Below are 6333 nucleotides of genomic sequence, written 5' to 3'. Positions count from 1 at the left end.
GCCTTTTTGTCTTGTTGACAGTGTCTTTTGCCTTACAGAAGCTTTGCAATTTTATGAGGTCCCATTTGTCAATTCTTGATTTTACAGCACAAGCCAAAGGTGTTCTGTTGAGAAATTTTTTCCCTGTGCCCATATCTTCGAGGTTTTTCCCCACTTTCTCCTCTANCAATTTCAGTGTCTCTGGTTTTATGTGGAGATCTTTGATCCACTTTGACTTGAGCTATAATTTCTTCATATTGATAAAAACCAGGTAAAATTCTCTAAGAAATGTTCTCTGAATGTTGCTGTGTGTTGCTGCCTTTCCCCATCCGAATCACATGTTTACTGTTGTGTTTTTTTGTTGTCGTTTGCTTATTATTATACTGTAAGAAGTAGAACTTTGATCAAAAATGGTAGATTTGGGTGACACTTCTTTAGAGTATTGTGATGTGAAAATTCCACCCACATGTGACCACACTTATTTCCTTTTTTGTTGTTCACCAAATAATACCAATCCAATTAATAATCCCTTTGTTCTTTCAAAAGCTATGACACTTCGAGCAAAGAGAGGTTTTCTTGTCAAATGTTGTTGACACCAGGAATCACTTTATGTGAAAAGCAAACAAAAATATAACTTATTGTACTCTCCAGTTTCAAATATTATACTGTAGTGCCTAATCCTTCAGAGATTACTAAGGTTTTAATATTTTATTCACTCATGAAAAATTCATAGCTTTGGCACTGTAAAATTTGTTAAGGCTATTTTCTATGCAGATATGATTTTTATCATGATAAAAACTGGAGAATATATTAACTTACCAGTCCATTCATTTCTAGCAGCTCAACTCAAGAATCTTATCAGAAAGTATCTGAGAAATGTCGCAAAAAGTTCTTTGTTTTTCTGTAACATGCTTACATTTCCCCATCAAAATTTCTGGAAAATATACTAAAGTAAGTCATTTGTGTCCTGCTTGAAGATTGGAAGAAAGCCAATTAACAAGTTTTAAATAGTCATAAAGTACCCACCTTTGTAACATTTATAGCACATTTAAATCATTAAAGTAGCAGTAAGGTCAGCTGTCTAGCCTCATGTGTCCCCTGAAGACTATAGCACAGCTTGATATGTAGCAAATTTACAGATATTGCTTGGCCACTTTGACTACACTCAGTTTATAAGCAAGCAGGGAAGACTGATGAAAGGGAACATCAAAACTTAGGGAAGGAAAAGGAGGCGCAGAAAATATTGGATGGCAATAGTGTGGTCTTTGCATCCCATTTCCAAAGTTTGATATATTAAATTACATTGCTTTACCATATTTTTAATATATTCTCTATGTTATGTTTTTAGAACATGCCAGGTATATATTTATGATGAACTGTTTTATGGAAGTGAGTGTAAAATAAACTTTACACTCCCCAAGTTGCTTTCAGGTTTCATCACAGCAATAGTAACCATATCTAGGACAGTGGGTAAAGAGAAGGTAATCAAGATATGCTTGTTGCTGTGCAAATAAGGAGAATATCAAAGTCATTATGTACACCAGTGTTTTCCCTGAAGTAAATGAGTTAAGGTGCTTTTATTCATAGAAACCCATATATGCCATACAAAATAGGTTCTCCATTAGTTGTAAAGGTGGAAGTATTTATGAGAATGGTTAGTTTGTGGTCATGAAACTTCATGTGTCTCAGGTTTAGATATAAGTTGAGTTCTTCAACTTCATCAAAGAAATATCTCTTTGCAACAGATGGGGACTATTATAAAAGAACAAACAATAAAATGCAAAGTTGTGAAGCCCAGTTTCAAGGGACACATTTATAAAACAACTCCTACACTTAAAGCTCAGGAATCATAGCAGAAGTGTGAGGAGAAAGATTGTAAGAGCCAGAGGAACAGGAATTTTGCTGACAGAATGTGTCTCTTAGTAATGTCAGAATCTATATCCATAAAGTCTCTCCAGAATTACTAAGCAAATGTGAGATGAACAAGGGCAGCAATAAACATGCCGAAGCCCACAAGGCTTCAACCTTCTACAATGAACTACAGGCAACTAAGGAATGCTGTGAGTGAGAAAAATAGTCTTCTTACTCAATGAAGAACAGACAAGTTTGTTGTTCCATACCAAATGGTTAATCCATTATTCACAAATGAATAATTTACAGCTAGCATGTTATATTTATGTATTTTATATGCATATATATATATATATATATATATATATGCATATAAAAACAATTCATGAAAAATGAGGCAATGAATTTGAATGAGACCAAAGAAGAGGGTAGGAAATGGTTTGGAGGAAGGGAATAGAAAGGAAAAATAATGTAATTATATTATAGTCTCAAAAACAAAATTAAAAAAAATGGTGGCCTAGAAACCTGAGCCAGAAAAATATCCTAATAAATCTTAGTCTGTGTCACTTAAAGAATGGATTAGGGTGACTCAGAAGTTTCTGTTGGTTCTTTGTAGATCTCTGCCAGTTCTTATCTAAAACAGAAAGCAACATTACAAGCAGATATAGTTTAGATGGGTATTGAGGGACCAGAGGTTAAAAGGGGTGTCTTCCAAAATGAGGATATAGTGTTATAGAAATAAAAGAGAAATTAGAAAGGAGAATTACATGGGAGGATGGACACGAAGGCAGGGGGAGGGGAAGGGCAAAATATGGAAAGACACTACTAAAAGCAAAAGTCTTTCAGAAATCATGTGCAAACCTAGTTCTGTAGAAGCTTTCTAAAATATATATACATGTGAAAGGAATTTAAATAGAGTGATTGTAAAAGTGCAACAGAAAACACCCAATTTCTGGCTTGACCCAGAACTCTACAACTTGGAAATCCCCACCCCTTTTGAGTCAGTATAAGTGCCAAGCAATACTTGGCCTGCACAGTTCTTTTCCACTAGTACACTCTCCATGGTTCAAAGACCCTACAAAAGCCCACCCTTCTGCCCAGCCCACTGCTATCTGTCTTTCCATTCAGAGTCAACTGGCATTCTTTTCTTCTCCCCAATAAATCTCTTGTGTGATGTTTGATGCCTGGTATGACTCTGTGGTATTCTTTGGCAGCTGACTGATAAGATAAACTTGTTCCAGAAAATTCTCATATTGGTTCTATTTCTCAGACAGACTTTCCTGCTGTTCTTCTCTCTCTCTCTCTCTCTCTCTCTCTCTCTCTGGATCTGAGCTACACTGGGAATCCATCCTTCTTATCCTATCTACCTGCTACAGACTTATATTTCAGCTCAATCTGATATGCCATTGCTAGTTAGCTAAGTTTACACTTCAGTCAATATAAATGCTACCCTGAGTCCAAGAAAGTGACCATGGAGTGACCAGCACCTCACTGGTATTCTTGGAGGTAGAGGCACCCCCCTGCCATGGGATTTCACAGATATAAAATAAAAAGCAAAGCAAAACAAAAACAACAAAGAAACAGAATAGGACAAAACAAACACATGTGAAAAAAGGAGAGAAAAAAAAATACACAAGAAGCACTTACAGATTCTAAGACACACATATTCGCACATAGAGAAAACCCCTAAAAACAAAATCAGAAACCATAATATGAAAGTAAAATATATCTAAGACAAAAAAAGATCCTTCAAAAATACAAATGAGTTCATTTTCTGTTTGTTATCTACTACTGGCCAGGGGGCCTGCCCTTAAATGTAGTTTGAATACCCTATTAAGTCTCCACTGAAGAAAACTAAAGTCTCCTTTGCAAAAATTATTAATTGATGATAGCTTCTGGATAGGGGTGGGACCTGTGTCCCCTTCTCCTCTTAGCACTGGAACCCGAACTGGCTTAGATCTATGCAGGCCTTGTGCATGCTGCCACAGTCTGTGAGTGCGCATGTGCATTAGGTCTTCAACCCTTGTTTCCTTGGTGTTCTCCTTCTCCATTGACTCTTCCAATCTTTCCCACTTCCCTTCTCCAGAGTCACATGAGCCCTAAGGGAATGGATTTAATGGAAACATCTCATTGAAGTCTAAGTGTTCCAAGGCCTCTTATCTTCTACCTATAATAAAAATTAGCTTCTCAGTGAGTAGGAAAATTACTTTTCCTTTGTGTGTAGCTGTAGCTCACTGTCAGAGATTCGCAAGGGCTAGTAAAGCTCTGTATGACTGGGACAAGTGTCCAAACTCTTGGATTTCTGAGACTGGGATTGTGTAGTGCTAGCTGATCTCAAAGTCCTGCCTTTGCCTACTGAGTTCTGGGTGCACATGTTCATGTTTCCACATCCTGTAGGATTTAGTTCTTTCTGAGTTTTGTCTTGTGTTTTCTTCTTTTCCCCTTTCTCCCTCCTTGGAGCTGCAATCCTGCAGCTTCTTCAGGCCCAAATGGGGTGTTAGGAACCTTTCCTGATCCTGCTACCTTTGATTCTTTCCTGAACCTGCTCCCTTTTTCATCTTCCTCTTGGTGTTATTATCCCATAGTTTCTCTATTCCTTTATGACACTATGTAACCCTGTTTTCATTCCTATCCTCTGTTTGAGATCTTGTTCCTAAGCTTTATTTTTTACATGCCTTCTGGCAAGCCTTCAAGCCTCCTGGTAAGCCCTACTACCAGCAGATATCCTTGACCCCCTTGACTGTAGTGATAGCCCACTAAATGGTTTGGTCCTTGTTGAGTCTTTCCTGACCCTTGAGGATGACCTCAACCACAGACTGCTGCTAACATCCACTATTTTCTCATTCAGGAGAATGGTTTATCATCTGTAGCCATTCATTCCCACTTAGGATGACTCTTAGAGCATGTCCAGACTCTCCACTGGGCACCTGACCTGACAGGTCCCAAACTTATTCAACTTTGAGATCAAATTTGGCATCACTATCTGCCGTGGACGGGCCTTTGTCGACCTCCCTCAATCCACAGAAGAAATCAGGGGTTCCAGTTACAGGCGAGCAACGAGTTGGCGTGGACCAGTTTTCTACAACTGAAACATGTAGCTTCATTCCCCTGAGAATGCTTTTCATTCTCACAAGTGTTCTTAAAATTGGTGCTGAGTTTCTGTCCCTTCATTGCTACAGTTTAGGCCTTTGATGTCAGACTGCCCCATGGTAAAACTTATTTGTCCTCCTCAAACTAATGATTCTATTGTAAGGCTTTGACAAGATAAAAGAAATCATTAAAACCCTAGATTGATGAAATAGATTCTATTGCTGGTGAAGGGAAAAAGTTTATTATGCTCCAGTAGCTTAAGAACATTTGTATAGTTTGAATACTTTTTGAATTTGTGTTTGCACAGGCCCTGATGTCGTGTGAACTCATGCATTTGCCGATTTTTATAGCTTTTTGCCAAGAATTTGTGGGCTTTGGTTGCTAGGCTACAGGTGAAAACCTTCCCTGGTAACCTGTTCCTGCACAGGACTCCAAACCCTCACCCCCTCCTATACCCATTCTTTGTAAATCATCTCAAATCAGGAAGCTAAAGTTTGTCAGATTGATGGCCCAAGGCAATGTGATTTGGAAATCCCCTAATCCCTCCTTCCTTCTTCCCCTGGAGGGTCCATAAAATGAAAGGTCCCTCTCCCCTTTGGGGTCAACTCTACCCCCTGTGTGGGATACGAGTAGTCCCCAGAGCTCTGGCACCCCAAATAAAGCCTCATGTGATTTGCATCAAAGACAGTCTCTTGTGAGTTCACAGGGGTCTGCGCCATCCTGAGACTAGAGCAAGTGTCTCCCTGTTTTGTGGAGTCTTACACTACAGTGCCCTGATGAAATCCTATCCTTGCTTTAGATATAAGGAAGAAAAAGAAATAAAGTCTTATCTGTCTGGGGGTCCCTGTTCGAGCGCCATTCTGCCACTGACTGGCCTCTGACTGCCTCCCTTAATCCGCAGAAGAAATCAAGGGTTCTGGTTACAGGCGAGCAAGGAGTTGGCGAGGATGACAAACAGACACAGACACAGACACAAAGAGAGTGTGTATCTGAATGTAATTTGTCTCAAAATGAACACCAGTTTTATAAGTGACTTTTACACAAAACAGAGAAATGCATGAGAAAAGCTAACAGGAACCAATGGGGATAAAAATCAATGTTAACAACTGGGATCTAACTCAGCCCTACCTAAGGTCAGCTTAATCATAGAAGCCAGGGGTAAGGGCTTCACACCCTTGCCATAGTTCTAATTCTAGTCTATTGTATAACCCACCTTCCCCCTAGGCCATTGTAAATTCCTGTATGGGTGTAACTCATCTATCTATAGTTCTAAGTATCTACTCCAGTTCCTTCTTAGATGACAACCTTCCTTCTTAAGTAATGTAGTCTGCTATTCATAACTATAATAAGAATTCTAGCCGGGCCTGGTGGCGCAGGCCTTTAATCTCAGCACTCGGGAGGCAGAGGCAGGCG

This window comes from Mus pahari, chromosome 7, assembly GCF_900095145.1.
Source record: "Mus pahari chromosome 7, PAHARI_EIJ_v1.1, whole genome shotgun sequence".
In the NCBI taxonomy this organism is placed as follows: Eukaryota; Metazoa; Chordata; class Mammalia; order Rodentia; family Muridae; genus Mus; species Mus pahari.
This window is presented reverse-complemented; position numbering follows the sequence as displayed.